The following is a 24823-nucleotide window of genomic DNA, read 5'->3' on the forward strand; positions in this document are numbered from 1 at the left end:
GATGTCTGTCTCATGCAGAGCTTAAGTTGTCTCCAGGTCCTCTGCAAAATGAGCTTTGCGTGGGAATGTCTGTGGTTTTTTCCCTAAAGTGACACCTCCCAGTAATGGTCAGTACCAGGTTTTTAAGAAAAATTAAGTAACTGGCTAAAGATTAACTTGTGGTCTGAAGGCTATGGCCTTTTGAAAGAATCTTGTTCAAAAAAAAAACAGACAGGAAAGACCCAAACAGGAGGAGTTGTTTTGAGTTTTCTTCACTAAAAGGAGCAGTTGATAGCATAACAGCAGGTTTCTTCAGTGACACCTTGTATCCCTCACAATGAATATATCTAAATTCTAATTTTCTGAACCCTGGAGAGGAGTCAAGCATCTGAAGAGAGTTTCTTTGCTCATGGGTCCAAGACTTCTGCATTCAGAGTGCTGGGCAGACAGTTTGTCTCCACTTTCCTCAGGAGCATGTTGCCAGAGCTTGCCTGGCTGCCTCTGACAGCCAATATTTCCCACTGCAGAGCAGGCTGCTGCCTCCTCCCTGAGTCTATTAATGGCCTGTGAAGCCCAGCAGACAGTTTGGACCCTGCCATTCACAAGTCATATGCACTAGCCCCAGGATTTGCTAAACAAAGAGAATATAGATGTTCCTGCATTCAGACTGAGCAGCCACCAGCCGTGCTCTCCACCGCCCTGGTGGGGCAGTGTGACTCCCTGGCCTCCACCATTGCAGCCATGGGGATGAGCCATGAAGTTTTCCTCCCAGTTCCTAGGTTGCTTTATGCCCTGAAACTTGAAAGTGTAAAGCTTTCCAAAGCACTTGGCTTTATCAAATGCTTGTAATTCTAATTATTTTTTATGACCCATGTGAAGACTTCCACCAATGTAACTTCATGGATTTCTAGAAGAATATTGTTGATTTCTATCCATGTGAGAAGAGGATTCCAGGACTTTTCAGCCTGGGACCATTACATTTTCAATTGGAAGCATCAGTATTTTGTCTATTGACATTTTCAAACCTAAATTATACTGATATTTGAGTTCTACCAATTTATTTCATTGATATTTTGATTTCTTGGCCTGTTTTAGAATAGAAATGAAAGTTGAAATAACAGGATTCCCTCCAGATTGGAAATTCTGCCTTTTGAGTAGGCCTTATGCAGCATGGGATTCTTTTGTTGCCTTAACTAATGTGTGTGTATATATATATACACATCTCTCTTTAATAAGCACCTTTGGACCCTGAATAAAATTTTATTACAATTAAGTGTTACTTGTAACAGCATTTGGCAATTTACCAACAAACAGAGAAACGTCCAACTTTAGTCCAACAGGAATTGTATAGTAACTTCATGGATGAACTTCATATTGACCAACTCCCAAAACTAATTTGTGAAGAATGCAATAAATACTTGAGAATAGAAAACTTGTGTATTTACAAGCTAAACACAGCTTGCAGTGAAAAAACCAAGAGAAGTAAAACCGTGATAGCCAGGTCAGTCTCATGTCACTGAGATTTTTCTGTGTGGGAATCTGGCACAAGCAGATGTACTATGGCAAAATTAGAGTATTTTGAGCATGCTGAGCATCCTTTTTAAGATCCCCCAGGCAGCTGTTCAACACTCCCCTCTTCTTGCTGCATTCCTTCTCTTCATCTCTAATGTTTGGACCTGTTGCTTTGCTGACCTTCATCTTTCCCAAATCAGCTTCTCTGCCTTGCACTTTTTTTAAACAAAGACCTTTTTTTTTAATACAAAGACTGACCTATCTATCTTTAAACATTTAGTTCAAACCCTTTGTTTCACACTTAAATTTTCCCTCTTTCCTCTCTTTCCCCCTCTATCCCCAGGCTTTTCAAGACTGTGGCACTTGCTTTTAGAAGAAGCCCTTGGAAGGAGGCAGGGCAGGCAAGAGGGTATCTTCATGGTTAGGAATACACAGGGGAAAGTAATTTCACTCTGTCTCTCCCCCTCTAGTTAATACCGGAAGCTTTCTGTTGAGACTTGGTTGTATGATAGCTTAGTGTTCCTCTTCCCTGGGGGTCAGTGGGGACAATGGGTGTTGAGTGCCTCTGAAAATCCTTCTACTTAGGAAGCCCTGCCTGGAAAGGCTGGACTAGGTCAGACTTGGCCCCACATGGCTACAGATCGACTCTGAATTGGGCCTGGTCGCAGCTGACATATGCCAACCCAATGGCTCAGCTAGTCTTTGGCTATTTTTGTCTTTTCTTCAGGGAGACAGCTTGACTGCTTAACACAGCACTTAATTCTCAGGTCATGATCTGCATGTCTTCAGGTCATACGGGAATTTTGGCTTGCCAAGTGTTAAACCTTCTGTGTTTATAAGCATTAAACCTTAATGTGGTTACTGCTAGCTGCTCTATGTGTTTTGTTTCAATCTACTGAAGACTACAGCATATAGCTTAAGGGCACTGCAGACAGTAACTCAAGCTTTGTTTAAGACACGGCAGATAAAAAAATTTCATGCTACTGACACGTTATGGTAATGCGGGATACTTTACACTGTGTGAATATAAAACTTGTGTGTTACAAGGATGAGATATTAGATATTTTCTTGCCAAGGGAAATATTTACCTATTTTTATAATATTGATTTGTACATCATTAAAATAACACCATATTTTGTTAGCTTTTGCGTGAATTAGGGTATGGAATCTTCAATTTATTTTAAAAATAAAACCCACATCATGTAATCATTTCTACACAATGTGGGAGTGCTGACCTCTTTAGTCAATTCCAAAGCACAGCATGGGATGCCTGGTTGTGTTTTCTGGTCACTACAGCACTGACAGCCTGCAGGTGAATGACATGTGGGGCAGACTCACTCTCTTCAGTCTTCCCATCTTCTTATTTCTCTGATAGCTTTGGATCAGCATAAAATTCTTGTCACACTGAGCATCTGCTGACCTCAATGATCTGCTGAAGTCAATCAGCCTCTGCTGACCTCAGTGATGTCCCAAAGAACTGCCATGTATATGGAGGCTTTCCTGTCCTTAAGACCCGTAGGTTAAGGGCCTGTCCCAAACCTCACTGAGTTTATGGCAAGCCTTTAACTGACCTAAATAGGCTTTAAACTGAGTCTTATTGCAGAATTTGCTAGTGGAATACTATGCGGATTTTGTGTCCTGGCATACTTTAAGCAGAAGTGCCTTTCTAATTCTGGACAAAGAGGGTAAAGCTTTATTCATGTGAGATGGGATCAGTTCTTAATGTGGGTCCAGGGAAGTACTTGTATGTAAGAGGCCATGACCAACTCTTCTGCAAGCATGAAGAATTGTTTAAAAAGCCACTTGACAGTTTTTAATCTAGTCACAAATATGTGTGCAAATCTTATTTCAAGATAAGTGGAAAAGAAAAAAATACTGAGCTATTAAATTTAATCTCTATCCAGAGCACTGTAACAAACAATGAAGGAAGAAAATACCTAACTGCCAAAGAACCATGCAAACATAAAAGGTCTTGGAAGTTCATGTTTGCCTGGACTACAACCAATGCTTGATTGCACACTGTAAATTTGGAGGTGATATTTCTGTTTGATTTCATTCAGCCTCCAAAGGTACCTCATCTCTAGGTGGAAATGTGTGGAGGTGTTACTTTACTCAGCTATACAGGAAGGTCTTACACATGCACTTGGATGAGGTCTCGCTATAAAAGCAGTGATTATTTTGCCTTGTATGTATTGGTAGAGTGACAAGACCTATATAACAAGGTACTTCGCTCTTTTTGTTGTTATGGAGCAATTGCTGGCATGTTACAATGTGTTTTTATAGGAAGCCAAATGATCTCATTTGTAAATTTACAGACTTTATAGAATATAAGAGGCTCAGATGCATGTAAATGAGAGCAGGAATTTACTTCATTTTTTAGAAATTTAAAGCAAATCACAACCATACAAAAAAAGAGGTGAAAGGGTCCTCAACCTCAATTATCGGTGTGTAACAAAGCAGGACCAATTACGCCTGTGTCATTCCTGTCAGCTGTTCATTTAACCTGTACCAGAAGATAATTCAGTATGGGAAAATCCAGATTATATATTCCAATGATTCACAATTAGGTTCTTCTTAAAGCAAATCTGAATCTTCCCTACTGCAATCTTAACCCAGTTCCTTTTTATCCTGTCTACCATGCAATATCACATTCCTGATTTTTATACTGCTAGGAATATTTTCCTGTGTTGTCTACCTAGAGGTGTTCACAGACATGTTTTCCAACAGAACAATTGTAATTTAATTAAGGTGCTATGAGGCAATAAGAATAGAAACTATTACATCTACTAGCAACAGTCATATCTCTGCTTATCAGGGTAATAGCAAAACAATTTAATTAAATGCATTGGCGTAGTCAAGTGGGTTTGCAGTCTGAATTTACCATTCCTGTTAATGGAGCCAAATTTGTTTATTTTTAGGGATTCCAGAAATTCATGTAACCATTTTCCAAGAATGGCTGTTGTCAGCAGACTGATAGTAATGGTGAATCATTTGTACTGGTTGTGACAAGGATTTCTATTCCTGAAGAGACAGCCACTGAAAGGCAGGAGTATGTACCATTACAAACCATGATGGGCACATACAGTGCTGATGATGTGAAGAGGACAGAGGGGCTTTTAAAAGAACAGCCAGACAACAGAGAGAAGGGGATTCAAGGTAGGACACCCTGGACTTGGCAAAGGAGATGAAAACTTTGTCCCTGTAAAAGAAGCTTTCTAAAAATGCCTCACTGTTGGCTCTGCTCCACTGACATTAGTGAAGTTGGAAGACATTGTAATAGACTAAAGGATCAAAAGCATGAGTGGGAGTTCTCTGCTGTGCCATACTGGTGGAGCTGAAGAAGTGCTCACCACAGTGGGAAATCCTTAGTGAATATCCTTAGTGTAGAAAGGACCCCATGGAGCTTTTAGGAGTTAAATCTGCAGGAAATAAAAAGATGGGGAGGGAGTGTGAGAGATGCAGTACAGACCATTCCTAATAGAAGTAAGACTGCTCATAGCTCAAAATACAATATACAGAATATAATTGAAAAAGATGTTTTGAATGAACAATAACCTTTAAATTCTTTAGTGTCTGTTCTCTGAGCTGTAGAATATTCTGATTGTTAAGGCAATTAGCTTTTAAAAATAGTTATTTTTTTAGATTTTAATTACAGGCTGCATTTTGCCTTTGTTATTAGATGAGGTCAGTAAGGTTACTGAAGTAATTATTGCGCTCTGCTTGGCACTGGTTAAAGCATAACTGGAGTAACTGCATTCAATTCTGTATGAAAAAATGTGGACAAATTGAAGAATTTAGAGTGAAAGAAAGATAGTAAGAAGTCTGGCATTCAGATTAAGAGGAAAGGTTAAGATAACTTGGCACCTTTAGCCTAAAGGCAAAAGTAAAGTGTGGGGAACATAACAACGGGAAACATAAAGGAATGTTATAAAGAGGACAAGGATCAATTATTCTCATTAGTCAACAAAGATGGGACAAATAATAATTGGCTGAAGTAGAAGGGAAGTTTTAGGTTAAATATTAGGCAAAACTGTAGAAGAACTGTTCGGCAATTGGACAAGCTGCCAAGAACCGTTGGACATTCACTGTTGGAGTTATCCGAGGCCAGACACCCATCTGCAGGAACAGTTATAGAATAATTAGATCAATTCTACCACAGACAGAAGGGTAGGCAAGGGGTCCTTCTGGCCTCAGTGACCAAGATTTTGTTATGGATCTACTTTTTCAGGATTCATGCCCACCCTCTACTTTGTAAACTATGGTGTCTGCCACAGCCTCCACTAAAATTGAGGAGGAGAGCAATAGTTTAAAGCTGCTCTTCATAGGGTCATTAAAAATGTGAGACATAAAATTATCCCTCGATCTGTGGCCATGCATTTCTTTTTATGGCTTCTTAGAATGAAACTTCCTCTCCTCTGGGCATCTCTGCTTTGTCTCTTTGAAAATGTGAGCTCTGGGAGAATAAAGTAGTAACCAAAACAGAGTAGAATGGCTTTGGACTTAATCATTGCTATTCACTACTTTATGGCAGCTCTTAGAAGTCAAATTGTAAATAACGTCTGCATTTTATTGACAATATGCTCCTCATCTTCCCTACTACTTATATGGAAGAAACCAATCATGCCAAGCACAGATTCTGCCTTCCTGGTATGAACAGACCTCTTCCCGTGGATCTTTTGAGATGCTGAAAACAAAGCAAACCAGGAGTAACTCTACAAAAACTTGCTCTCCTATACAACATTTACCAACTGGATTTGACCCAAAGATTGGCCTGGACAGGTTCTGCTTCCAACTACATTGTGAATGTCAAGGCATGGTTCCAAATATTGGTCACTCTGTTTGTAAGCAGAGCAGATAATTTTTAGAGGTACATCGCACTGCTTCCAGCACATCCAAGATTAGAATCTGGCTGCATGACGGACAAAAAATGAGACAGCTTATGTGTGCTCTGAGAGGAACTGCAGAGATGATATAAAGGGCAGTGAGCTAATTTGTATTGCTAATAGTGGTCTTAAAGTGGTAAATACATATGCAATTATAAACCATGAGCCCAGCCTATTTATTTTTCCACTCTAGTGCTAATGAAAAACAAAGTAGTCTTAGGGTTTCCTGAGATCCCAATGCAGCACAAGCAATCATTTGACTGGCTAACTGGTAGGCAGAGGCACAGTATGACACCAGTTTTGTTAAAAAAAAAGAAAAAGAGAAAAAAAAAGAAAAATAAAGAAAAAAGAGTGTCAGTGGCAAAGGTTTTAAATCCCCAGAATAATTGCAAAGTCATACATAATCCTTGTATTTGCTAAGCCTCATAACAGTGAGCAACCCCTAGTGTCTGGAATGCCTTGACCGGCTGTGCTGTGTCCACTTCTAGCAGGTAATGTTATCTCAGAGATACAGGGATATGTCTGCAGTGGAGATTATCCCTCTTTGTTGAATCAAGAGACTAGAAAACAGCCATAGAGCAGGAGATGCCATTGTAATGTGATGCATGAACCAATATGCAAAGTGAACAACATATGACTGTAACCATGAGATGCCTTCACTAAACTTCATTGCTCTTTTTTCCCTCCCCACTTGCATTTCTCATGTCACAAAGCAAAAGGCGCTGAGATGCTTTGAGAGGGGTTGCATAGCAGGGCTCTCGTGTGATTTGAGAACCCTGAGAAGGCTTAGCAGGGAAAAGTCCCTCCCTGGGGAACCTCCAACAGGTCTGTGTGCTGGCTGGTTACTTCCAGTCAAAGGGCAGGAAGGGCTGATGGTCCCACAATTTCCTCGCCATCATGGCCCTTATACACCCAGAGGCTGCATGAGGAACCATGGCTGTCTCATCTCCAGGCTTCACTTTCCCTCACTCTGAGGGTGCTCACATCATCTTCTGAAAAGCGTGTTAAGAGACAACCTGTTTTACGCAGGCCTGGTTTTCTGCCCTAGTAGTGTCGAAAGAGACCATTTCATTGCATTAACTCTGTATTTCTTTTCTAAAAGCAGATTGTACTTTTGATGAAAAACTAATATTTAACAGCCATTAAAAACAAGCACACAATGGCCTTTGAATTTAGCTGTCCTTGGAAAATATTATTGATACATATATATCTAACAGGTCGTGCATCTAAGAGGGGAGGAATGAACCTTTTCTTCTGTAATGTCTATTAATGAGTCTACGTGCAAAACTTCATCCAATGGTTTTTGGAACTATAAACCCTTCCTTTCTTGGCTTAGTTTTCAGGCTGTGTTAATGCTTTTTTTTTTTTTTTCTACTGTGTTATCCTGGACTAATTCACATGCGAATGTGAGGGGCAAGAGTACCTTTGCCACCCCTTCAGTGCTGAATTGAAGCAGTCTGGAGGGCCAAGAGGTCAGACATTTCTACCTATAAAAGTGTCTTATGTAGTAGTATGGAGGGCAATGCAGTCCTGACACTACCAGGACTTAGTAACTCAAAGTTGCTTGGTGTGGGTCTTTTCTGCTGTGGGTCTCCTTGTCTGCTAGAACAGCTTTGTAACCTTAGGCACCCTTGAGACCCAACCCCCTCGCTTTTAATTCATTGGGGAACTTGTGACATAACAACATTAAGTCTCTGCCTACTCTGGCTTTTTCTGTGATGAGGGTGTTTTAAACAAGATTTTTGCCACAAAGTTGAAAGACTAGAGGAAGAAAATCTGACATGACTTAGGAGTAGCGCAAACGAGTCATAGGAAACTCACTCTAGAGATATCTCCAGAGACTAGTCAAGACAAAAGTTACAGCACAAGCATTTGGAAGGGGGCCACTGCAAACAATTTGTCCTCATTCCAGTTGAGCAACTGTAAGCAGGGACATTTTCAACACAGGCCATTTAGGGACAGAAGGAAAGATTGGATGGCACTAAAAGAAACTACACAAATACGTGGTGATAGGATGACTCGGCCACCCGCCACACATACTCTGCTGCTTCGTTGTTCTTTCTCCTATCATCCCAACATCTGAAAAGATTCCACCCCAGCACAGCAGCACAGCACAGTGAATGGCATAAATTAACTCCAGGTGACAAAATCACCTTCCTCATCTGTACTCTGTTTGCAAGAAGGGAGGGAAGGGGTCAAATGTGTGGATGAGCTGAGGACAACAGGGTGAAAAAGGAACTTGAGGACAATGGGGTGAAAAAGGATTTTGCTTGTCTAAGTGAGTAGTATATCAAACGTAGGGAGAAAAGATGCTTTGCTCTGCTGTGGCATATTTTGCTCTCTGTGCTTTGGGTTGAAAGGTCTGCAGTCATCCTGTTTTTAGAGGAAATACTTGGATACCATTATTCCAATTTCTTTAATCCTTCTCTTCCCCCTAACTTACAAACTGTTCTTGCTTTACTATTTTCCCCAGCATGCCAAGGCACCATACCTTTCTGTGGAAAGTTTCTGATTTTGTATTCATTGCTGCATAAACAAGAACAAGACCTCCCTCCAGCACCTTGGCATGAGGTGGGGAGTTGGATGGGAGGATGGTGCGTGATAGAAATATTATGTAAGCAAGGTCTGAATGTCTGTAGCTGTAGCTCTAGACAGTTGTTATCCACAGATATTTTAAAACTGGTTCTTTTTCTTTTATTCCCTTCTGAACATCACATCACAATACACTTTCATTCAGTGAAGAGCTGGCATTCAGGAGCTGGATGGCATAGCTGGCCCAGATGGGGCGCCTTTCATCTGTAGGTCATTGCTTTGAATTCTGCCCACAATTTTGGCAACTAGGAGTCCTTCTCTTCTGATGGCAGCGCAGCAGCATATGCAAAATTGCTAGGAAGTCTCCGATCCTAGACACCATGTCTAGATCATAAAAGCTACCATAACAATGAGTCTAAATGGCACCCCTCTTGGCAGCTGAAGCAGAGGCCAAGCAATAAAAGGGCTATGGAGAATGGGCTACTGTCTAGCATCTATAAGCTAAGAGTGAGTAACACTAGCGAGGGAGTGTGAGAAAGTATGCACAGCCCATGAAGGCTCTTTTGGGTGAAGAAAGAGAATTTCAGCCTCCTAGGCTGAAAGGCCAACACCTTTCAATAGCAGAAGACTCATTTACAAATGTGAGAACAAAACCATTGTTAGTCCTCGTGCCCTTAACAATGCTGCTTCCTGTTGGCATCTTCTGCTTACTAATAACAGAGTCCCACGATTTGTATCTTCATAGTTCTGCATGAGCACTAACTAATTAATCCTTTCTCACCCCTTTGAGGCAAGTAATTTTTTATTTTTAATGGTCTGTAGTAGAGACGTCTTCTTTAAAATGATTGCAGATATGTTTATAAAGGCTACATTATACTGACTACACGGTGTATGCTAACCTTAGGATTTCTGCTTTTGATTCAGCTGTTCCAGTTCAGGTAGGCTACACCCAGTTATATGTTTTGTTAACTGAAGTCTTAATTAAAATAAATGAATACTAATTCTTGGGAAAAAAAACAAAAAACAACTCAGAGCAGGCCAGGGTTTCAGTATAATGACATGAAACAAACAAACACCCCCTCCTTTCTGCCCCCCAAACAAATCAACTCCCCTTCGCTGGAATAATCTCTGGCTGTCTGACCTTATTTATTCAGATGCTGACATGAATCATCATCTGAGCAAGTATTCCCTCCTACACCTGCAGTTCTTGGGGTTATAGTTCTCCTTGGTTTTCTGCGGCAATAAGAGCTCAGTGTTACTTGGAGCCGTCTCCATCTGGCAGGCCATGGAGTCCACAAAAGCACAGAGGTCTTTCTGTAAAAATGGAGACAGCCCAGATTGCTTTCTCTTTACACAACATCTCAAGAGGACTCCAGACTTCTCTCTTTTGCAGTTATAGTCAAGTGTGCAGTCTCTTTCTCTCCTATCTACTTTTTGTGTGATGACCTCTTCTTGGGGTAAAGAACTGCGTGGGTGAGTTTGGGGGGAGGGGTTGTTCTTCTCTGGAAAGCCAAATTGCAGGATGCAGCACATCTTGAGCTTGGCAGCCTTTCACGCTTCCCCAAGAGGCAGCTGAAGGGCCCAAGCAGGGGTGAGACGTTATCAGCTCACTTCTACCCTGCCAGAGCATATCTTTGCACACAGATAGTGACACACTGTGTGCACCACAGTTGACCTTCACGGACCAAAGGAGATCCTTCACTGGCAGCTAAGGGAATATCTCGTGTCATCTATGCGCTGTTACAAGGCTGAGTACTTAACAAACGAGTAGCTCTGCAGCGTTAGCCATAAATTGCATACAAAAATGAAGGCAGAAGTTAAACATGTTATCTGCCAGTCATTCATTGTTTGGAGAGAATATCCCAAGAGCATGGCTAAGCATTGATGTCATAAAGATCTATATGTTGCTGTTGAAATGAGGTCATTTGTCACCATCTGGGATTATACCACTAGCAGTATACGAATGTATTCAGCTCCATGTTTCAACCATATGGAAAAAGTGTAATATAGTGAGAAATTCAATCCTTTAATGGAATCCAGAGCACCCTCCAGAATGTTTTCCTTAGTTTTATTTCTTTGCAATGCAGGTTTAATAACCACTGATGTAGCATTTAAATTGGAAGAGATGCGACATCTAGATAAGCTGGGAGATCTGCTGATACCAACTGCCTTCTGATAGGAAAATCCCTTGCTGTTTCAGTGGAAAAACCCACCAGGCTTACAAAAACCAGAGGAAGGGTATGGCACAGCTGCTGCATGCATTTACCTCTTTTGACTTTTGTCTCTGTTGACACCCAGAAGGGCTCCTTTATCACAAAAGAAATATTCTCAAGCAATTTTCACTCTGCAAATCGTCTTTGTACTCACCTCTTTCATGCATTAAACACGTAAAATTGTAAAAGTATAAAAAATAGTCACTTGTGACAGGATACTGATGGTACACAGGAAAATAGGAGTCCTTATCTCCTTCCTTATCATCTACCCCTCTTTGTATACTACATTTGTGGTAGAGTATTCATGTTGATGCAACCTCACTGCTTGTAGGAGACTAGGTTGGTCTGTGCAAATCCATCAGCAGCTGCAAGACACCAAACTGGTCATAACTATGAACTCAAAAGCCAAAATTGTTTTTCTATAGTCTTTTCCAGTGGTGCCAGCACAGCTTCCCCAATACTGGACAGAATATATTAAACTGGATATTGTGAAGGGTTTGAAGTGATGGTTAAGCTGGGAGGAGTTCCTGTAAGCACCTAGCTCTGTTGACTGAGAAGCAATGATGTCTGGACCAAACTGTGCTGCTGGCTGAGCATCATCAGGATTGTCTGAAGGAATTTAGTGTAATTCTAAGCTTGACATCTCCAAAAAGGCTGTTACTGAGATGTACCTGGCATGGCATTGTAACCTAATACCAGAGAAATGCAAATGATCCCTGAAAGAAATGGTGGGGTTTTCTGAGGCAAGGAGCAAATAATACGTTATTGTCTGGGAAAGGTACAATCAGCTGCAGCTCAGTGCAAAAAACTACATTATGGCTATATCTGGCTTAAGTGCTACATAGCTCTGTGGGCTGTTAACAGATGTTGCCAGAGCAACTTGTTATGACAAGCTGTGTTGTATTTCTGAACCCAGTAATGTTACTGGCACCACCTCCTCCATCTGCCAGTGAATGGGAGTTAACTTCGGTTGAGAAAGGTTCACAGCCCATCTCAAACAAATACCCTTGAAGCTTCCCATGTGGGTCTAGCGAGGCTCTGAGCTATGTTCAATGTGTGTGACAAATGATAGCCAGGCTTTCCTTGTTGTTGTACAGATCCATGGAGATGGTCATGATATTTTACGAGCTACATTTTTAGAGCTAGGCCAGGGGAGGAGTTGACGGGGAGGAGTTGACAGTGAGGAGAGTGTATAGATTGGTAGAAAATGGGGAAAGAGGGGTGGAAAGAGCTGGACAAGCCCTTCAATAAAGTAGTTGTGTGGCAGCCCCACGCCTACATCTATATTCTAAATTAGACAAAGGAAGCATCTGTACCCAGGTGGATAGCCAAGTTGCAATGCAAATAGATTTGGTTGAGTAGATCCCTTTGTGTCTCGTTTTTTGAAGAAAAGTTTAAACTCATCACAATGAGTTTCAGGAAATTTTTTAGAAAATTCTAGATTTTTTTTTTTTGTTGTTGTTTTGTTTTGTTTTTAAATCAATCCAGTTACACTGTTTTAGCCAGGTTATTTTCTCACCTTATCAAAAGCCTTCAAGGAAGTTCTTTGGGAGGGTATATGAATCGTGCAGTACATGATGTGTCAGCTGTTCAGTCTAGTACAGGATGAGCTTTTCACACAGGGAAACAGATAAACCAGTGACAATGATGTAGGGCAGCAGTAGTCTATGGGGAAAGAAATACTTAGCATTCTTTAAATCAGAGGATAAAAACCTTGTATTGTGTTGCTTAGTTTCTTTTCTTTCCTACTGATGCAGATCACCCTGCAGAAGATTCTCACTTTATTGGATTTCCTGGTGAGTAGCCAGAAGTGAGGAAAAATGAACAAGACTCCTTCCAAGGGACAGCAGTGGCAATGGGTGCAGCTCATGACAGCCATCATTGACCCATCTTCCTTGACTTGTGTGAGTCAAAGTGAAGAGTAATTGTGATGTAGCCCTTCACTTTTTGATTTCTTGACAGAACAGTAACACTGAAAAGATAAATGAAGTGATAAAATAAACAAATACTCTAATTCTTTTATTATCTGATTCTTTTCCCCCAGGCACAGTCTACCCAGTAGCAAGATGGTGAATTGTAGTTTGTCAAAAGGAACAGTGTACTGGACCTGGAGAGACAAATGCTTTGAGCAAGAGGAAACAAGCATTTCAATCACTTTGCAAAAACTGGGCATTTAGCCTCTCTGTGAATTTGATGTGCTAAAAATAACTGTGTCACGTGGTCTGTGATCAAAAGCTGTGCTGGTCATGGCTGGCCAAAGCCAGCAAGAAATGGCATGGACCACTACTGCCAAGAGAACAAGCTAATATAGACCACAACTGGCTTATTCCAAAAAGCAAACAACCTTGAGGATCTGATCTACAAAAGCGCTGAAGTAAATGGGAGTTGTGGTTGCTCAATACTTCCACGGGTCAGGCTGCTCTGTTCTCATTAGCCTTGCTGCTGCTAACTCCTCTAAACCCTGCCATTCCTTTTCGTGCAGATAAGCTATTGTGCAGGAGTATCCCAGTTCCCCCCACCTCGCCAAGTCCCACAGTCCTTCACCAAATGAAAGCCCCTGAAACACAGCACTGGTATTCGTTTTTGGTAGCCTAACATCTGCAGATGCCTAATTTTACTAATCCTGCCTGTGACTAGCTCAGGCAGGCTGGCTGATGCATTTGCAGAAAGATGGAGCTCACATGTGCAAGGTCAGGAAAAACGCCAAACCCTCAACAGATCTGCAAAGTCAAATAAGCAGGTTTCTGGGATATGGACATGTCATGTCTGCCATCTAGTTACTAGTCAGGGCTTGTTCCATGTGGAAAATGAAGAGTAAATAATCCAGTACCACATAAAAGAGGAATAAATTTACTGGGACTTTTGACAAATGAGAGAAAGACTTTCAATGGTATTTTATACAAGGTGCTTGGAAAACAATTTAAATAATAATTAAAAATATGTGAATTCCTAATCTTATTTTTTTTGACTATAAAAATAGTTGTATATGCTAAACTAATAGGCAGAAATACAAGTGATGAAGTGTTACTGCAATAATGGAGTTGAAAGCTCCGGATCTCACCCTCAAATACAATGAGGTTGTTAGCATGAGGTCCCACTGGCATGAGATGTGATCTAGTAAAAGTTTGACCAGTGAAGTAGAAGCCAGGACATCATAAATTCTGTGCTATTTTGTTCTTTGATTGGTTGGGAGAGGCACAAATTGGCACAAAGAATCACTTTCAGTCTCAATTTACCCATCTGTAAATGAAAACATATATCACAGTGATGTTATCAGACAGCCTTAATTATTGTAATGTAATTAAAGCTGCTCAGGTGTAAGGTATTACAGAAAAATATAAGGTTTATTGTTCCTAATCTAAAGTACTATATGAGATTTTCAGCTTTTATAATCTTCTGTATTCATATTTCATGGATAACTTCAGCTGTGAATAATGTTTTCCTTTATACGCACACACATGTTCTAGTTGAAAAATAACATTCTCTTTGCTTTCTAACAAAGTTTTCTGTAGTGTGGCTTGGCATTCAAGAATAAGGCTACGGTTCTGCTGAGCATTGATTTAATTTAAGTCTTCAATTTAGTTAATTTTTCTGAGCCATGTAAGATGCTGACTTGCAGATAGCTATAAAATAGCTAAAATACTGCTTAAAGATATACCACCGCGAATAGTTTAACCATGATGTAAAAGACCCCTTAACTTTACAAGCCAGTTGTTCATTATAATGAATGCTAAATTTCTGCGCAGGAACCATTCATCTAAATTTTAGCTCTTTTGTACATAAAAGAGGACACCTACAGCTATAGAAGTGCAAACATTTGCTGTGCATAAAGGGAAGAATGAGTTAAGGGTCTTCTGCTGAACATGCTACTGTTTTTGAAATACTGTGGCTGTCTTGCTAGAACATGATATCGGGTTCGTGTAAAAAGATATAAGAGGGCTGTATAGTAATACTTTCAGTGTCTCTCTGAGTTCAGAAGGTAGAAACAGTCATTGAATAGGCTAGGGCATGGCTCTGTCAGCTGTAGAGTCTGGGTCATAGGTCAGTTTTCAGTTCCTGGTGTTAGATCAATGCTCCCTGACTTACTGTCAGATCATTCCTGGAGGGGATTTGTATGGTCACCTGTAGCCTTACTGTATGTCTTCTGCTACTCACAGCAGGATGCCATTATGAGAGGCTGTGTGATCCCCCCTGGACAAGCTGGGGACTCCTGGTAGCACCCTGCAATTAGGGTCAGGGTGAGCAAAAAAGGGGGATACAGCAGGGCAGTGCACAGAGCATTTCGCTGTGTCATAGTGGGGAATGTGACATTGCTAAGAAGGAGTGGAGCTGAATACTGGACTGAGAAACATGCATTTCCACCAGAGGTTGAATAATTTATATGAGTAAGCTGTGTTAAAGCATTGGAGAAAAACTCGTCTGAATACCCTGCGCCAAATACTGGGAATTAGGAGCCGATGGCAGAAGCAGTCAATGCCTCTCTGCTGAGGGCAGCTGTGTTTATCAGGACAAGTGTCAAAAACAGACCATATCTCCAGGATATTCATTGCAATCCGCATGTTAGCTCTATGGCCAGACAAACGGGCTCAGAACAGCCCTGTACCTTGGCCTGAATCTGACCGAGGTGAGTTGGCGTCACAGTAAAATTCAAGTACCTGATCTTTCCTGTGGCTTCCTTTGGGGTGGTCCAGTATGCTCAGTTTGTCTCTGATCTCAAAACTCCCAATTTTTTTTTTGCCCTGAGCAAAGCTACCACAGACTGTATGACAGGAGGGCTGCTGCGGTCCCACCAGGGCTGGGGTCTCTGCGAGCAGTGCTGGTTGAGGTGGCCCTTGACTCAGATGGACAGTGCTGGGGACAGGTGACAACCTTCTTCCCTTGCACTGCTTGGAGCAGTCCTTCTCAGGTCTAACTCTCCTCTCACTACTTTTAGTCTTATATAATTCAATTACTTTAGTGAGGTTGCCTCCTGATTTATGTTGGTGAGAGTGAAAGGAGTATCAGCCCTTCAGCCTTTTACTGAACACAGTACGGTGTTACACTATTTCTGGACATCATCATGTGCTGGTTGTGCAATGCTTGGTAAGCCATTAGTACTTCAGTTCAATTTGTTCTAAAATAATCAGCTACATCCCATTTAGTTTCTAAAGCCTCCTCATTGTTGCTGCAAACATCAGACCCATGACCTGCTTTTCACTCTGTGAGAGAAGGATAAGTGAATTTAATGTGAACTCTGTGTTACAAAAAGTCTGCTGCTGTGCCCTTGAAATCAGGTGGTGTCTTATCATTGACTTCAGTGAAAGTAGGATCAGGTCCAAATTTCAAACGCTTAATTTTCCAGCAGAAGAGAGTCAAGCTTAAATTGCTGCACTTCATTGGCAAATCATGAATGGGACCTCATTATCTCTATTGGGACGTGACTTTACAGACGATTACATGCTGAAAGTATGCCACTGGTAGACTGGCTCTGTCCTGAACTGTGAAGCTTACTCAGAGAATCAGAGACTGCTGACTTTCAAGACACTTCATTCATTCTCATATCATGAATGGTTTTGTCAATGAATGGGACTACTGACCTTGATGATCTCGTATTGGCATTTCCTGCTAGGTACAAGCACAAAGTGATGCTGTGACTAATGAGCAATACTCCTGCATTCTTTTAAGATGAAAAGTCATCCACAATAGCATTTACCAGAATTTCTCTCCTTGTAAGGTATTATTGTGACCTTTTTGATTTCCAAAGATTTGATATCTCTTATGAAAACAGTATACAAATTAGGAATCAAAGGAGTTACTCCACAAGTTTAACGTAGAAAATCTTGGTCTGAGTTTCTAAACACATATTTGCTAAACTGTTATAAACCAAGAAATTACAAAATTAATTTAATTAACTTTATCCTTATTACATATTAGAGGTGAAATACAAATAGCACAGGAATAGAAAGGATTTGACCATGACAGATCTATTTGCTCCTGCCATGTGTTCTCTGAACTCTACTTTTTAGAGACACTATGGGGCTAAAATCAGTAGTTCATGTGTGCTTCTCAAAGTGTCTAAAACGGGTGCTGTGTAGAAAGCATGTTGAGAGTACGTAAGAGTCTTAATGATTTATGAATTTATTCTTACAAAACATTTCTGAGTCAGATAAATGCTGTTATTGCTGTACTGCACATGGGTAAATTGAAGGACAGAAAGCTTAAGTAGCACGCACGAGATCACCCAACAAGTCTAGAGAAAATAGGCTGGAACCAGAACGTTTCATTTCTATTTTCATGTTCTGTAAGTGTTAGATCATCTTTCTCCCATGATTAGCTGCTATTCTGGCATGAACTCAGTACCATTATGATAGAGCTATTTTTCATACAATGGGATGAGACTGCCATGGCTTTAATTACAAGCATGTGTTCATTCTTTTATGGCATTGTGATTGTTATGTAAGGTGATGTGTAAAATTAATGAACTTTAAATTAGGAGTTTACATTGCAAAGCCTCTGAGGCAGGGAAAGCTTTCTTCCTCCTTGTTCATATAGCCCTCATTAACTTGGAGTGCTATTTAATGACTGGACTTTAGAACTGGTGCACCAATGCAAGACTAGAAGTAATGTTCAGATTATTTTTATTCAAGATAGAAACTACTTTACATAAATGAGGAGGAAATCCCACCTTCATGAATGTGCAGAAGAGTGCTTACTTCTGACTGAAAATACTTTTCACAGAATTCCCAGCTGGGATGGGACACATTCTCTTAAACTGGAGTTTAGTGGTAGGGGTATCCTACACGTGTTCCACAACATATGCTCCTAAATTTTGTAAATTTAACCCGACTCTTTTGGAGAACAATGTGATGATTTCAGAAATGAATAAATGACGATACATTTATAGCTTCTTTTCAAAGAAAAGAAAGGTAGCCAATCCTTATGACTAATAACTATTATTTAAAGTACAATCTGAGACACTTGTAAAATTTCAGCCAGGGTCTTGGCATGACTTAGTGCCCAAGAAAAGGATATCTATATTGGGAATCAGCTGCTCTTACACAATCTTTTTGATGATTTGGAACCACATAAAAACAAGGAGTTGATGATATAATACATTCTTGGGATTTGGAGATGTTCTCCCTATTCCTGCTTTGAATTAAGAGAGTATATTGGTGGTTTAGTTAAATGTCTCTCAGTCAAAATTATACGTCTTTCTTTATCATGCAGTTGAAGCCAGATCCAGCTCTTACTGTAAAAAGAAAAATACAGGTGTGAAGAATGTTCAGCTGCTCTAAGAATGAGATTTCAGACATTGCAGTGGATTTCAAGCTGTGATCTGTAGATCACCAAAGACCTGGGGAGTGTTTGCTGGAGGTCTGTGGAAGAGCTGGCTCATCAGATAGGATCCACTGCTTTTTCTTTTTGTTTGTTTGTTATGTTTGTTTGTTTATTTGGTTGGTTTTTTTTTCTTTTTGTCCCCAACAGCTTAATGGTGTTACAAGTAGCTAAAAATGCATTAAATATTTCCCAGCTAGCACTTTCAAATGTTAACAGTTGTACTTGCCTCAGGGCTGTTATTCAGCCACCAAAACCAGAAGGTTTCTGTGTGATCAGAAAGCAAGGGTGAGTCTCAATGACAAAATTTATGAAGATATTGTCTGAGGTCTGAAACTCTTCAAGGAATCTTTAACATATATTATGCTTTAGAACCTGCTGGTAAATGCAAATATCTGACTTCACTAAGTGACTGAGATGTGCTTATATCATTGTAAGAGTGCAGATAGAGCTCTAATGCATTGTTTTTTTTCTGATCTGATACTATCAGTATACAATTTTTTTGGAGGTCTTGCTGCTGGTAGTATGCTCTACGGTAACTAATGATGACCAAATAATAAAATAAAGATATATTATTTCATCACTTAATAGAACACCCAGTCTAGATTTTTAATCTGAGAATCTTATAAAAAATACAAGATAACAAGTGCTAGTTATAGAAGTATAATTCATACTCTGCATTTGATCAATAATTGTAAAAACAAGATGAGTCAAAAGGTTAGGCTATGTGTTGCTACTTTGAAACTCCAATCAATGTGTGCCTTAGGTGACAGAGAAATAAACTGAAGCAAAATTTAGCCACCCATACACGTGGCATTTCCAGATCTGGTGTTCAGGAAAGACTTTACTCTTGAAGGCGCTATTTTCCCACTAAATCTAGAAGGAAGAAAGCTGTTTCACTCATGTATTTTTCTGAGCCAGAGAGCTGGATACAGCAGGGAGAAGCATGGGTTATCAAAATATTTTTTTCTATGGAATATGCTTACAAATCACAGATTTCACAACACTACTTATGCAGAGTTTATGATGGCAATTGTCTGTCTGTTACAAGTGGGACTACAAAAAGGATTTGTCACAGAAATTCTTGAGTCGAGAATAATCTTTCTCCATTTTTGGGCTGATGCAACATAAAATTACAAATGAAAATAAAATACAGCTGGACCCTAGGCAAAGAAATAGACAGAACCTGGGGAGTCCACTCTAGGTGACTTGTTTAAAAGAAGAAATTGATTTCAGCAGCAATAGTAGATCAATCATGAATTGTTGAAACAATTAATTAAAACCATTACTTGGGAATCAGTAGAAAAGAAACTGTATCCACTTGCTCAATCCAGCAATTTAAATTTCTCAAGGTGCCATGAATAAACTGTGAAATGTATCTTTAAAATAAAGTTTTTAATTAGAACTGGCAGTTCTGAACCTGCTGTTGGCAGGAGCCAACCTACTAAATAGAGCCTGATGCAATAGACTGTAAAGTGTGTTTGCTTGCTGCTTTAGCATTTAACAATTAAAAGAGAAAGAAAAAAAGAAGTATCAATCATTAAAACTTAAAGTTGTGTTTCAGCATCAACATTAGAAGATTTTTTCCTCTGTGGTTGAAGCACTTTGGAATTTTCAACTATCTTTTCAATAGGTAAAAATGTGCCAAATAGGTGCCAAACATAGCCAGTTTCCTGAAGGATGAAATTTGTTTTCCAGGAACACACACGAAAAGAAGAAAAAGTAAAAACAAAGGAAAAAAAACACTTACTGTAGTAGATTCAGTAATCTAAGTGCCATCCTACAATCCACTGCTGAATTGCTGGTGTGGGTAATCCTTCCTCAGCTGTGATCTGATTCAAGCAGTCAACCAAGCACATGCTGAATTACACTTTGCTTAAATTGCATTGTCTTTATTGGGACTTAAGCATGTGTTTAAAGTTCAATATCTGAATTTTAAATAGGGATTATGCATGACACCTGCTTGGCAAAAATTACTCGGTTATTTTCAAATATGCTTCACTGCGTGTTCCTGAGAATAAGTGGTGCTAACGCTTTCAAAAATCCCATCCTAAGCTGAGTAAAATAGGTGAATTTGTTGTTTCTGTGAACAGTCATGGGGGAGGGGAAATAAAAGCTTATGTTAAGGGACAAAAGCTTAGGTGAATAAAAGGGCAAGCGTCCTATGCCACCGGCCTCTGGTCATTCTTCTGAGAAGCATGAGTCCATCTGTGCTTCCCTTTCACCTCTGGTTTAGGGGTCTTGGTGGCTTCTGCATTCCTCTTCTTCTTTCATGTTACTCTGCCTGTGATGCATTTAGAAAAATCCATTTTTTCTATAGTTGAAGCCCAGTAACCCTCGTCGCTGACCTCACCAGCCATGTGCTCAATGTGAGCATGACTCATGGTAGCGATGAGGAATCCTTATTCTCTCTAATTTGGCCTCCCCAGGGAAGGAAGGGGGGGTGGAGGCGGGGGAGGAGTGGTGGTAGTGGTGAGGGGATGGGGGAGATTCTGATATTTCCAAACTCACTTGCTGGAAGTGTTGTGTCAGTTATGATAATTTGGTGCAGCACATAAATCCTTAGGCTGACTTGCGATTCCCAGCACACCCCTTGTAGTCTAATTGAGAAATTGCTTTTCTGTCAGTTGCATATTGCGGTGGAAATGCAAGAATGCGAGAAACAATAGGAGCAGGCTCATACTGAGTCAAAACAGATAAAGCCAAATAGCTTGTTGGACTGAAAGATGGGAGCAAGCAAGTTGGTTAGAAACCCGTTGCTGCCGCTGGTGGCTGTGCAAATGATACACTCACCCAGTGTGGGGGCACAGCGGATGGACAGGCAAACCAGCAAGAATGCGATGAATCTCCTCTTTATGAAAGAGGAAGGATAAGGGCATCAATATAGTACTGTGTGCTCCAGCCTGCAGGGTGAGGAGAGCACTTTACGGATTGATCTGGACGTGAAAAGCAGCCGGGGTAAAACAAGCCCATGAACAGGTTGGGTGTGGAGTGAGCGGTGTGTGGACTGTGCGGGAGGGAGGAAGCTGGGCCGGCTGCGCTGCTCGCAGGCTGCAGGAAACGCTCTGGATCAGTTCAAGATGGCTGCCCAAGGGAGCACGTGGCAGGCTTCTCTCTCCTCTGGAGACTTTTGTTTGTTATTCCTTTTCTGGTGATTTCCTCTAATCTGAAGAACAAGATGTCCTTAATGAAAACAGATGTTTTGCTCCCTTGCATATGGAAAAAAAAAATTAAAATTCACCCAAAATAGCATAAGCCCAAAGAATGCTGAAACCAGTGATGGGTTTCCATAAACCTCTTCATCAATGCCCTGATCTGGATGCTCATTTCCTACTGACAATCTGTGGAAACTGTTGATGCAAAGGTCCAGGGTAAGACCCGGGTGTAGGAGTGGGTGAGCTGTGTGCCTCTGTAAAGTGTAAACACCACACTGAGCTGGCTCACAGCTTTCCTCATCCATGGTCTCCCACTGTGAGATCCTGGTCAATGGCAGCTTTTGTCATTGGCTTCAGCATAACTAGGAATTGGTCCCAGTATTTAATTTAAAGCACAGTACACAAAACACCAAAATCATAACATCCCTGCTACATTTATAGAGCTGCATAAGCCACCGATTAACAAATGGATGAGATACTGAACTTTGCTTTACCATCTGTCTTTAATTACATAAAATAACTTGAAGCAATTAACAAGAAAGAAACACTGTGGCACAAATAAATAAATCCTATTGATAGAAGCAGATGAGGGAATACTTAGGATATTTGAATATATGTATGAAAGTCACTAAAGCTGCATAATCCTCACCCAATAATATGACAAGTATTATCTAAAAGATTTACACTGACATTGCCAATTATTTTTGAAAAATAATAGTTACCTGTGGAGATGCAGAGAAACAAAAGGAAATCTATGCGTATGTGACTACAAAAGACAACATGTGGTCCATCCAACAGTCTAAGTTTTTTCTTTCACAGATAAGAGAAATTAATATCAACAGAAAAATATACAAAGCATGAGGTTTCATAACTGTGGACCTACAACCAGTCACGTAAGTCTGCGTGCTTATAAGCGTTTAGACTCCAGTAGGGATTAGGTTTTTTAACACTTTCCAGGATTTAAGTTCTAAATCCATTTTTTCAGCATTCAAATACACTTGTTTGCCTTTTCTGTTTAGGCACTTGGGAAAAGTGAGTGCTGTACAATAGTTATTGAGTGACTGCTGAGCGGATTAAGAACTGACTAACTGATAGATGTCAAAAACAGCTGTCAGCTCCAAATGAAAGCTCTGGAGTCAGTTTGCAGAAATGGGTGTTACGCTTGGCAGGCCACACAATTGTCCTTAATGGTTGGGAGACAAGTACATCCCTAGTAAAACGATGCTTAGTAAATTAGGGAGGAAATTAAAACTGGTGGAATTACAAATAAATTGTGAAGATGGAGCAGCCCAAATTTGGTGAGAAGGACCTCTGCAGACAACATGAATTTTAAATCATGCAGTGTCTGTATTGATGCAATAGAAATCATATCCCAAGGGTAGTGCTTGAAAAGTCTTTGGTATCATTGTGGGAAAGCAATTGGACCCAGGAATAATGTCCTCTTTGAATAAGTTAGCAGGGACATACAAGTTGACTATACGGCTGTAGTGTGTTGCAGCACAAGGGGTGCTAGAAATCTGAGAAAGGGTGGGAGAAAAGGTGTAAGAACTGCCTGTAGATTGGAAAGTATGTTTTGTTTCCCTTACCAAAATGAGACGACTGGATTACACTGTATAATTACCTTCACAACAAGAAAAAAAAGTCTTGCATCAGATTAATGTATTACAAGAATCAGTGGTTGGAAATGTAAGCCAAGTAAATTGAAGCAAGCATTGAGGCTTGGATCTGTAGCAGTAAGTGTGATGAACTGCTGAAACAAACTGACCAAGAAAGTGATTGTGCACATATCAAAACTGAATCCCTTTCTGGAAAATATGTGTCAGCCAAGCAGAAATTATTGGGCTCAGTATATGGGAAATGGGGTGATGTCTATGATACAGAAGAGGTTAGATAGGATAGTTAATGGTCCTTTCTTGACCTCAAAAGTCATAAATCAAGGTCAATGTTTTAAATATTTTAGGCCAAATTCTGTTTATTTCATATAGCTAAGTCATCCAACTAATCCCAAGGAAACACTGAAGCAAATAATATCAGGAGCAGCAAGCGGTATGGTCTTGTAAAAGATAAAACATATTAAATGTGCCTTTCATGCTAATATGAAACATTATGAATTCTGTATATTACAGATTTGGGGGCCAAGGCTGTGGGCTATGGTCAGGATGCTCCAAACTGGCACTCAGCAAACAAGGTAGTATGCTCAGTGAGCGAGCTGATAAACAGACTGGGTGGGAAAGTGGGTGAGTGCATATACGGAGCACTGAATATGTCACTTGACACTGTTTCAGGTATTCATGTTGAGAGAAAGAACTTCAATTGTTTTGGCGGGGAACGCCGCTGTGTAGACTGAAATGGGAGAAAGTATGTAAACAAAGAGCAACGATCAATTGTTGTAGCTTGTAGAAATGTATTGTGGGTCATGGCAGGGACTTGTGACAGACGTTGTTCTATTTAATATCTCTATGGTAATCTCAAAGTAGAGGTAAACAGCTCAGTAGTGAAATGTGCTGATGATACTAAACCAGTAGTAGGAACGCAAACAGAAAACAGCAGACAAATGATATCAAAGGACTGGGAGATATTAGAAAGCTGAGTACAGTATCACCCAAACAACTCAAAGGAAGAAAGAAAGATTGTAAGAAAGAGTGTAAGAAAGAATGCAAGAAAGAAAGCAAGAAGAAAAGAAGGAAAGAAAGAAAGAAAGAAAGAAAGAAAGAAGGAAAAAAAGAAAGAAAGAAGGAAAGAAAGAAAGAAAGAAGGAAAGAAAGAAAGAAAAAGAAAAAAGAAAGAAGGAAAGAAAGAAAAAAAGAAAGAAAGAAAGAAAGAAAGAAAAAGAAAGAGAAAAAAAGAAATGGCCATCACTATCACTGATACAGTTTCAAGGTATAGCGGAGAGGAGACAAGATGGGAGAGAGTTATGCATTTATGTAATGATAAAGGCTGTGCACATACAGACATATCACAGTGCAGGGTGGTGATAGTGGCCATGTAAAACTCTGTGCAATTACATCCAACTCTGTGTTCAATATTGACAGGCACACTGACTGACTGGAAGGAGCTGGAAGAAATCCCACAACGATTCAAAGGCTGGAAAAAACACTTGGGGGAGAGAGTCAGGCTCAAACCAAACATCTCATTAAGCATAAACTTAACTTTAGGTGTATGAGCTGTGCTGCAGATTTACAGCTCCCTTTACTGCCGTGCTAGGTGGCTTTAACAAAGGAACTACATATCAAGC

Source organism: Corapipo altera, unplaced genomic scaffold (genome assembly GCF_003945725.1).
Source record: "Corapipo altera isolate COAL_440 unplaced genomic scaffold, ASM394572v1 23, whole genome shotgun sequence".
Taxonomy (NCBI): domain Eukaryota; kingdom Metazoa; phylum Chordata; class Aves; order Passeriformes; family Pipridae; genus Corapipo; species Corapipo altera.